The following is a 10,881-nucleotide window of genomic DNA, read 5'->3' on the forward strand; positions in this document are numbered from 1 at the left end:
AACATGCTTTCTTTGATCAATGTTTTGCATCTATCTTGAACAGATTAAATTCTTCTAAATATTAAAACTATAATAAACTATAGATAAAAATCTCTTAATTTTTTAGTTATATTTACATATTTAATATATCTTAAACACTTCATATACACCACAAGGCACACTTACAAATCTGGAACACAAAGCATTTCTAAGCCCTTCTGCTAGAACCCATGTCTATACTCAGTTGCCTCTGCAGCTGCCGTCAGTGAGCGTCAGATCTGAACTGCATTCCCTGCACCTTTTTCTGTAGCCATGAGTATCGATCACATAGCATTTTCCCATTTTGTAAAACCATAACCTTTGATATGAATGATTGAGATTCTACAGTTTCTATTAAGATTGAAGTTTCTTCTTAATTTGATACTTCTTTTTGAGATACAGTCCTGCTCTGTCACCCAGGCTGGAGTGCAGTGATGCAATCTAAACTCACTGCAACCTCTGCCTCCCAGGTTGGAGGGATTCTTATGCCTCAGCCTCCCAAGGAGCTGGGACTACGGGCGTGTGCCAACATGCCCAGCTCATTTTTTGTATTTGAAGTAGAGATAGGGTTTTACCATGTTGGCCAGGCTGGTTTCAAACTACTGGCCTCAGGTGATCTGCCTACCTCAGCACTGTTTTCTTCTTATATAGTATTTATATATCTGTCTTGCAGTTTTACGGTTACTATGGTATCATACATTATATGTAATATTAAGGTAGCCATAATTCATTTAGCGAACCCCATGTTCTTGGATATTAGATTATTTCCAATTTTCCCTTATATGTAACGGTTGAAAATATGCTTGTAAAAATATGTTTTGTACATCTAATTCCCTTAAGATAAAGTCATAAAATAGGATAACTGAATAAAAATGCTATTCAAAGCCAATTTAAAAGCCTATGTAAAAATAATTATTCTTGCTGCACTGTATACAAATAATTAGGCCAAGTATAATAAAGCAGACCAGTCCTAGCATGATTTGTCTTTAGTACAGGAAACTGCAGACAGAAAAATTGTGTTTCAAAAACTATAGTACACCTGTTTTTAGATTCTAGTCTTGCCTAATGTTTTTCAATTTTTAATATTTTCTACAGTTTGGACCGAATTCTAATTTTTCTTGGCTAGAAGTCTTCAAAATAATGTTTTCAATTTTTTTCTTCTTTCTTCCCCATTTTTCCTAATTTGAAGTCACTGAAAACTAAGCTGTGCTTTCATGAAGACCTGTGAACTAAAGCTAGACAACTTAAACCTCAGAAGAAAATAACAACCTATTTACATTCATAAGCCACTTTCATACCTGCCTACTAATGTATAAACTTCAGAGTAATGTGATCTGTATTGATTTTCCAGGATTATTTTGTTTGTTGTTGTTTCTCTCCCTTCCTTCCCCTTTATTCTCTTCATAGGACATCAAGACTTCATGACCTTCTAAAAATGAGCTTTCCTAATAACTCAGGACCTACCCATCTAGGAACAAACCACCCTAGCCATGAGAGATAAGATGAAACCTGAGCCCAGAGACTTTTCCTTCTAAAATGCTTTCTCCCAAAGATTTAAAAAAACAAAAGGGGGGAAATGTGAAAGGAAAATATCTCTGGGCCCCAAAATCACTAAGCTAGAGGGAAAAGTCAAGCTGGGAACTGCTTAGGGCAAACCTGCCTCCCATTCTCACACATCTGCTTACTGAGATAAATGCATATCTCATTGCCTGCTTTGGAGAGGCTAATCAGAAGCCCAAAAGAATGCAACCATTTATCTCTTATCTACCTATGACCTGGAAGCCCCCTCCTTGCTTTGAGTTGTCCCACCTTTCCAGACCAAACCAACATCTCACATATGTTGATTCATGATTCACCTTTCCAGACCGAACATCTTACATATATTGATTCATGTCTCATGTCCCCCTAAGATTTATAAAACCAAACTGTGCTCTGACCACCTTGGGCACATGTCATCAAGACCTCCCAAGGCTGTGTCATGGGCGTGCATCCTCAACCTTGGCAAAATAACCTTTCTAAATTAACTAAGATCTATTTCAGGTTTTCAGGGTTCACACTATAGTTATCCTTTCCTACCAGTGTCTGGGAAAGCGAAAAAAGCCACAATAGTTCCTCTCTCAGTGGGTGGCAGTTCCATTAGTTCATTTGTTTAGGGTAGTATGCCAGAGTACAAAGCAGATGCCAAGCCTTCTGAGTCCTCTTACATTGCAAAATACTGGAAGTTAACCTAGAAAATACTGAAAAAATTAAAGATCTGTATAGATTCATCTCCCTTTAGAAGGCAAATGGCAAACTCTGAACCTTCCAGTACACTGCTAGTGTTTTGTTACATTTTTTTTGAACTAAGCCTGATTTATTTCAGAAATGTGAGGAAGATTTAAAATTAGAAAATGATTGTAATAAAATACATCACAAACATGTTTAAAAGGAAAAGATATTATTATCTGGAGTGAAGCCAAAATGGCATTTGGTAAAACTCAGTATCCAATTGATGTTGCAATACCTAGTGGGAAAAGTCTGCTGCTTTCATTTGCACTCCTAAATGAGCTTTAGAATCTTTCTGTCAAATTACAGGAAAACACATCCATAGACACCATTGTACTTCTGTGTTTTACTTCTACATCTGTAATTTTTAACATTGTTCTAGCCAATGAAGCCAAGAAAATAAAAAGAAAACAGGCAGGTAATGACTAAAAGGCAGAAAATATATATGTGAAAATAACTAAAACATGCAATATTCCACTGGAAAGTTAGATTTTGTTTATGAATTAAAAACACAGTATCCTTATAGAATCAGTATTAACCAGTTAGGAAAGCTAAAAAAAAATCACTTACTTGATTGTTGGTTACTGATGTAGCCACCATAACAAAGAAAAAATGGCATCAAATTTTAATAATTAAAATAAATGTTCAGAACTTATATGAAGAAAGCTATAAAAATTAGCTGATGTGGATAAAAGTAAGCATAAGGCTATACTATATTCATACATGGGAAGCTGAGGTATTATCCCAGTAAAGATTTGATGTTGCCATATTATATAATGAGAGTCATTTCCTTTTAATAATGTCAATAGAAGTTTTCCTATCATCTGATAAAATGATTCCAAAGTTCATCAGAGAGTAAAAATGATAGCAGCAGCAGGTTTATACCACTAGGCTACATTACATAACTAATACTGGGTAACAGCAACTTTTTTTTGGAGACAGGGTCTCACTCCATCACCTAGGCTGGAATGCAGTGGTGTGATCACTGGCACTGCAGCCTCAACCTCTTAGTCTCAAGCAATCCTCCAACCTTAGCCTCCCAAGTAGTTGGGACTACAGGTGCACCACCACACCCAGCTAATGTTTTGTATTTTTTTGTAACCACGTGGTTTTGTCATGTTGCCCAGACCGGTCTTGAACTCCTGGGCTCAAATGACCTCCTGCCTTGGCCTCCCAAAGTACTGAAATTACAGGTATGAGCCACCACATCAATAGAAGGAATCTCAGATAAGACTTTTTAAAAACCAAGCCCAGCCATGGATATGTATCATCAAATACCTGTGAATTGGGTGATTCTCTCCTCTTGAGGTTCTAAGATAAAACTTGGAGCTCCTAGGCCTGTCAGAAAGTGACATTCTTTACTTACCACAGGTCAGGAACCCTGTACAGGGACTGTGTAGACAAGTATGAGGCCAGTTTTCCCAAGAGGCTTTTATAGGCTCCGTAAGTCAAGTTTGATTCTTTAAAGGAAAGCACACCATTCCAGCCTAAGCCTTGAAAAATAACCAGTTTCTCCAGTTGTGTCCTATTATAAATGAAAACAGATTCTTATTGTACTTATACGCAAATAACTGTATTGCCATAAGTTAAGAATACAAATAGTTTCCAATAGTTTCCCAATTCTGGAAAAATCAGAGAGAACACGAATATGCTCCAAATTTTGTTCATAGGAGTATACTTTACTCAATTGTTAAAAGTTGTAAATAGCTTAAAAGTTTTCCTGACTCTGAAAAACAAAACAAAGGATGAGCAGGTTTTAAACAAAAAAAGTTAAAAAGATTACTTCAGACTTCTATTAGTTTAGTCCATGCAGTTAATTCCTGTTCTGCTTAATATTCATGAACATTTCAGCTCTCCATGAGTCCTGAAAGTTTTTCCTCTATTCTGATGTCACAATCTCCAAAATTATCAGAAACCTGCATTCAGGAGCACCTGTAAGGGTTTTATAGCTGATTATAAAACCCCTTTCTAAAGAGGACCAAAATAAGACAATTTTCTGTGGATGACAAAATGTTTTAGGGCAGCCATAGTCAAAGACATAATTGACAAGGAAATTTGTTATGTCTGTGGCACACAATAATTTAACATAATTATAATTATTACTGATAATGTACATTAAGTCATATCAGAATTATGGAAGTTTCTCATAATTTTGGAACACATACCAATACCATATTTATATAAATACAGCCCAAAGAAAACTAAACATCATTTTATATTTGACAATGCTTTCTGCATAATTTTTATACCAAAGTCAAATATGTCATTTTTGGACTTTAGGGAATCTAATATCTTAAAGGATTAATTAGGTAAGAAAAAGACATAATTTATAATTTGATTTGGAAAGCTTGTCAAATATCCAAGGTTTAAAACACTTGATATCACAAAATAGGATCACAAGTCATTGTAAAATAAGTCATTTCATTTAACCAAAATAACACAAGGATTAAAAAAAAAAAATGATAACACAAGGATTAAAAAAAAAAAAAACCAAAAAGATTTTTTTTAAAAAAGGCAATACCTTCATTCTTTGGGAAAGGAGACTTAATTTTCCAAACAATAAGCCTGAATAAGAACAGCATGAAGCCAATTAAATTTGATTTTCAAAATTTTATAAACTATAAAATTTTAATTTTGACCATAAGATAAAACTTCCATAGGCCTTTTATAAGCTTTATAACCTTTACTAAGGAGTCAGTTAATGCTTCAAGAAAACCTAATCAGGCACAGGGGCCCATGTGCTCATCTTACATCAGTGTGTCTTGAAATTGAGGATTAATTTGTAGAGAAACTGAACTTATCTCTCAGAATCAATTCCTACAGTCTCATACACCCACCTGTCCTATGACAGTTCCTGGGCCTTGAGGAGTTTAATAGCTTTAATTTCTGGCCCAGTGTCTCAAGAATGCAGTTTATTTTGATTGGCATCTTTTACCGGGCCTGAAGATGGGGTTTAATTGCTGTCAGTGTTTAAAATTTAACAGGACTTGGTGTCTTTTTTAGACACAAAAGTCAAAGGCCTATAACTTAATGTCACAAGTACTTTAAAAGCACATACAGAGAGCTACATGCATGTAATAACCTCAATTTAAAAAAAGGCTTTAATCTCAGTTTTTTCCTAAGCAAACCAAAACTTAATGTGACAACTTGAAAATACAAGTTTTCTTTAATCCTCTCCTTGTGACTTATGCAGACCATTCATTACATGCTTGGACTTTCTGGTTTGTCCTGAACATCCCTCTTTCTTAAACAACCAGTCATTCTACTCTAGGACTAAATTCTTTCTCATATGAAGAATCTCATACAAAATTATTTATTTGAAATTATTTCTTTTTAAGCTTTCTTACCAAAAAAAATTATTTTTACAACTTTCTCTACATCTCTCTTATTTCTTGGTTTGTTTTATACATGACCTTTAAATAAGCTTTGAATTAGACAAAAATTGTTCACCCTTTTTTAAAAGGACACTTTCTTTTTGAAAGAATGTTTTCCTACAAATATATTTTTATTGGAAAATACCCAAATAATGAAATATCTATTATTTAATATAACTTTAGATTCTAAATTATGACCTGTTTGTCTACAATCATTTATCCCATTACATTTACCTAATTATTTTAATTGTTTACCTAGATTATTTATGAAAACTGTGATAGCCGTCATGTGAAGTTTTGGAACCACCATTGCAAAATTATAACTGAAACAGTGAAAAAGATTTGACCTAATTGACTCCATCTTGCTAACCTCCAAGCTGTACTTGTTCATTCCTGGGTGTAGGACAAACTAACTTTGGGACCTTAGCTTATAGTTTAGCTTTAAAACAAAGACAGTAATAGTCCTTTCTCAAAACAAACCTCAGTCCCTGTGGACTAAACTGCCCAAAGCCACAAGATTAAAAGTTACAATAATCCCTGCCTTTTTTTGTTTTCCATTTGCTTGGTAGGTCTTCCTCCATCCCTTTATTTTGAGCCTATGTGTGTCTCTGCATGTGAGATGGCTCTCCTGAATACAGCAAACTGATGGGTCTTGACTCTTTATCCAATTTGCCAGTCTGTGTCTTTTAATTGGACCATTTAGTCCGTTTACATTTAAGGTTAATATTGTTATGTGTGAACTTGATCCTGTCATTATGATGTTAGCTGGTTGTTCTGCCCATTAGTTGATGCAGTTTCTTCCTGGCATCGATGGACTTTACATTTTGGCATGTGTTTGCAATGGCTGGTACTGGTTGTTCCTTTCCATGTTTAGTGCTTCCTTCAGGATCTCTTGTAGGGCAGGCCTGGTGGTGACAAAATCTCTAAGCATTTGCTTGTCTGTAAAGGATTTTATTTCTCCTTCCCTTATGAAACTTAGTTTGGCTGGATATGAAATTCTGGGTTGAAAATTCTTTTCTTTAAGAGTGTTGAATATTGACCCCTACTCTCTTCTGGCTTGTAGAGTTTCTGCCGAGAGATCTGCTGGTAGACTGATGGGCTTCCCTTTGTGGGTAACCCGACCTTTCTCTCTGGCTGCCCTTAAGATTTTTTCCTTCATTTCAACTTTGGTGAATCTGACAATTATGTGTCTTGGAGTTGCTCTTCTAGAGGAGTATCTTTGTGGCATTCTCTGTGTTTCCTGAATTTGAATGTTAGCCTGCCTTGCTAGGTTGGAGAAGTTCTCCTGGATGATATGCTGCAGAGTGTTTTCCAACTTGGTTCCATTCTCCCCGTCACTTTCAGGTACACCAATCAGATTTAGATTTGGTCTTTTCACATAATCCCATATATCTTGGAGGCTTTGTTCATTTCTTTTTACTCTTTTTTCTCTACACTTCTCTTCTCGCTTCATTTCATTTGTTCAATCTTCAGTCGCTGATAATCTTTCTTCCAGTTGATTGAGTCGGTTACTGAAGCTTGTGCATTTGTCATGTAGTTCTCGTGTCATGGTTTTCATCTCTATCCATTCTTTTAAGGTCTTCTGTGCATTGATTATTCTAGTTATCCATTCATCCATTCCTTTTTCAAGGTTTTTAGTTTCTTTGCGCTGGGTACGTAGTTCCTCCTTTAGGTCTGAGAAGTTTGATCGACTGAAGCCTTCTTCTCTCAACTCATCAAAGTCATTCTCCATCCAGCTTTGTTCCATTGCTGGCGATGACCTGTGTTCCTTTGGAGGGGGAGATGTGCTCTGATTTTTTGTATTTCCAGCTTTTCTGCATTGCTTTTTCCCCATCTTTGTGGTTTTATCTGCCTTTGGTCTTTGATGATGGTGACATCCTGATGGGGTTTTGGTGTGGGTGTCATTTCTGTTTCTTAGTTTTCCTTCTAACAGTCAGGACCCTCAGCTGCAGGTCTGTTGGAGTTTGCTTGAGGTCCACTCCAGACCCTGTTTGCCTGGGTATCAGCAGTGGAGGCTGCAGAAGATAGACTATTGCTGAACAGTGAGTGTTGCTGTCTGATTCTTGCTCTGGAAGCTTCGTCTCACAGGTGTACCTAGCCATGTGAGGTGTGAGATGTCAGTCTGCACCTAGTGGGGGATGTCTCCCAGTTAGGCTACTCAGGGGTCAGGGACCCACTTGAGCAGTCTGTCTGTCCATTCTCAGATCTCAACCTCCATGCTGGGAGAACCACTGCTCTCTTCAAAGCTGTCAGACAGGGACATTTACCTCTGCTGAAGTTTCTGCTGCTTTTTGTTTAGCTATGCCCGGTCCCCAGAGGTGGAATCTACAGAGGCAGGCAGGCCTCCCTGAGCTGCAGTGGGCTCCACCCAATTTGAGCTTCCTGGTGGCTTTATCTACTTAAACCTCAGCAATGGTGGGTGCCCCTCCCCCAGCCTGGCTGCCACCTTGCAGTTAGATCTCAGACTGCTGTGCTAGCAATGAAGGGAGGCTCCATGGGCGTGGGACCCTCCGGGCCAAGTGTGGCATATAATCTCCTTGTGTGTCGTTTGCTAAGACCCTTGGTAAAGCGCAGTATTAGGGTGGGAGTTACCTGATTTTCCAGGTGTTGTGTGTCTCAATTTCCTTTGGCTAGGAAAAGGAATTCCCTTCCCCCTTCACTTCCCAGGTGAGGCAATGCCTCGCGCTGCTTCAGTTCTCGCTGGTTGGGCTGCACCCTTGAACCAGCACCGACTGTCTGACACGCCCCAGTGAGATGAACCCGGTACCTCAGTTGAAAAGGCAGAAATCACCTGTCTTCTGTGTCATTCATGCTGGGAGCTGAAGGCTGGAGCTATTCCTATTCGGCCATCTTGGGCACACCCCAGATTTTCAGGATCTTGATAACCTGTTTCATAACCTTAGGTAGTTGTCAGCTAAGTAGCCTTAAATTTGCATATTAAAGGAAACAACTCAGGTGAAAATCAAATAGCAAAATTTGCATCATAAGATAGAGAGAAAAAGTCTAGAGGGAGATTAAAGATGAATGCCAAATCAAACGTAAAATTATAAAAATCTATCATAGGATTGCATAAGGAGACCAATTTTATTTAGAGATTACCTATCTATCTTTTAACCAGATCTCTGAACCCTGGGCAGAGCCCACACTGAATCCTGGGTTTCCAAAAAGGGAGAATTTTTGTGAGGCTAGACCATGTGATGTTTTTATGGTGCACTTTAAAAAATTTTTTTACACAAAGATATTTCTAAGTGTTTAAACTACACTTTTCTTTAAAAACTGAAGCTAAGCCTCTGTTGCAATAACTATTTTAGTCAATAAATCAGGTAACAATACAAAAGCAAGCAGTTTAAAAGCTGAGATGAACTTGTCTGTTTATACTCTTGAAGTTCCATAAGGAGAAACAGGTTTCTCCCTGAAAGGGAGTGTGATGCCTTCTCCATTTTCTTTAAGGAACCCCAGGCTATTATAAAGTATTTTTGGTCCCTCATGAAGCAGAGGGTGAAAGAGAAAGGAGAGACAGCAGAAGTAAAGGAAGAAAACAGAATCCAGTCAACTGAGAAGAAAATTTTTTTTTAAAAAGGGTGCTGGGCATGGTGGCTCATACCTATAATTCCAGCACTTTGAGAGGCCAAGGCAGGTGGATCAACTGAGGTCAGGAGTTCAAGACCAGCCTGGTTAACATGGTGAAACCCCATCTGTACTAAAAATACAAAAATTAGCTGGGCATGGTGGTGTGTGCCTGTAATCCCAGCTACTTGGGAGACTGAAGCAGGAGAATCCTTTGAACCCAGGAGGCTGAGGTTGCAGTGAGCCACGATCACACCACTGTACTCCAGCCTGGACAACAGAGCAAGACTCTGTCTCAAAAAAAAACAAAAAAAAGGACAAGGTCCTAGGGGAGAAAAAAGAAATAAAAACATGAAGTCCTCTTAAATACAAACACATGCAAACGTACAGACCCACATCGTGGATGGTAGTTTTCAATTAAGCTGACTTTAACCATTGAGTTCCTTTAAAAAAAAATACTCTTTAAATCTCATTTCCATATTTCACGAACTAGGACAAATTGCCGCTATTTCAGAAGTACCAAGTATCAAACCAGAAAGGGCTTGATTTAGTAACCAAACCTCAGGCTGTCATGGTGGGAAAAGAAAAGGCAGAACCTTAGCTATTGAAATGCAGCATGGGGTGACCGCCATTGCTTTCAGTTTGACCTGGCTAGCAAAAAGGTGGCTTTGTTATGTCAATAAAGCCCCTTAAGTAATCAAAATAAAAAATCTTTCCTTTTTTTTTTTTTTTCCTTTTTCTGGCTGTTTTTCTCCCCCCACTATACCACCTTACCATACTACCTTTTTTGTGTGTGTCTATGAGAATTTAGCCACTTCAGAGGCCTTGTTCCCCATAATTTGGAACTTTCATTCGGATTTGATCAAGTTGGGTGAAGTTGGTTAAACCCAATGGGAAAAAGACTGAAACAATATCAAAAAGAGAAACAATAAATAAAAAACCAGTTAAGCAAAACAAATGATTACACAACTTATATGATTACTGAATGCTCTAATGGTAAAGAGACATTAAGAGCAGCTGGTTGTTAATGTTAACTTTAGCCAAGACAAACCCCGATTTAGTTAGTTATCTAGGGGTGGGTGGGTCTCAGACTGAAGACTGCTGTCTATCCTAATGAAGCAGCCTTGTTGTCTGGGCTGATACCTGAGGTTCATTGTCTCATGCAGAGGAAATCAAGGACATGGACACACATGGAGCGAGGTTAAAAGCAGAGAATTAATAGGCAAAAGGAAAAGAGCTTTCTCCTGCAGAGAGAGGGGTCCCAAATGGGTTTCTGCTTCCTCAGTGAAATGCAGGAGGTTTTACAGATGAGCCTGAGGAGGTGGTGTTTGATTTACATAGGGCATGAAAGATTGCTTGGACCAGGTGTGCCATTTGCATAAGGGTGCAAAAAACTGGCCACCTCCACCCTAATCTTTTATTTTGCAAATAGGTTATCTTCCTGGCCAGCACCATGTTGCCTGTGTCTTTACTGTACACATGGTGACAAAAGGGAAGATGGAGCCTCCATGTTGAACATACCTGGCTACCAGGTAGCCATTTTGTATTGGCACAGCTGCCAGCAGCAACCTGTGCAAGCTTCCAGCTTGCTTATCTATGTTTGCAGCTCAATTTTTCAGGCTGCTCTTCATTAGACAAAAAAAAAAAAAATGTTTCT

Source organism: Theropithecus gelada, chromosome 5 (assembly GCF_003255815.1).
Source record: "Theropithecus gelada isolate Dixy chromosome 5, Tgel_1.0, whole genome shotgun sequence".
Taxonomy (NCBI): Eukaryota; Metazoa; Chordata; class Mammalia; order Primates; family Cercopithecidae; genus Theropithecus; species Theropithecus gelada.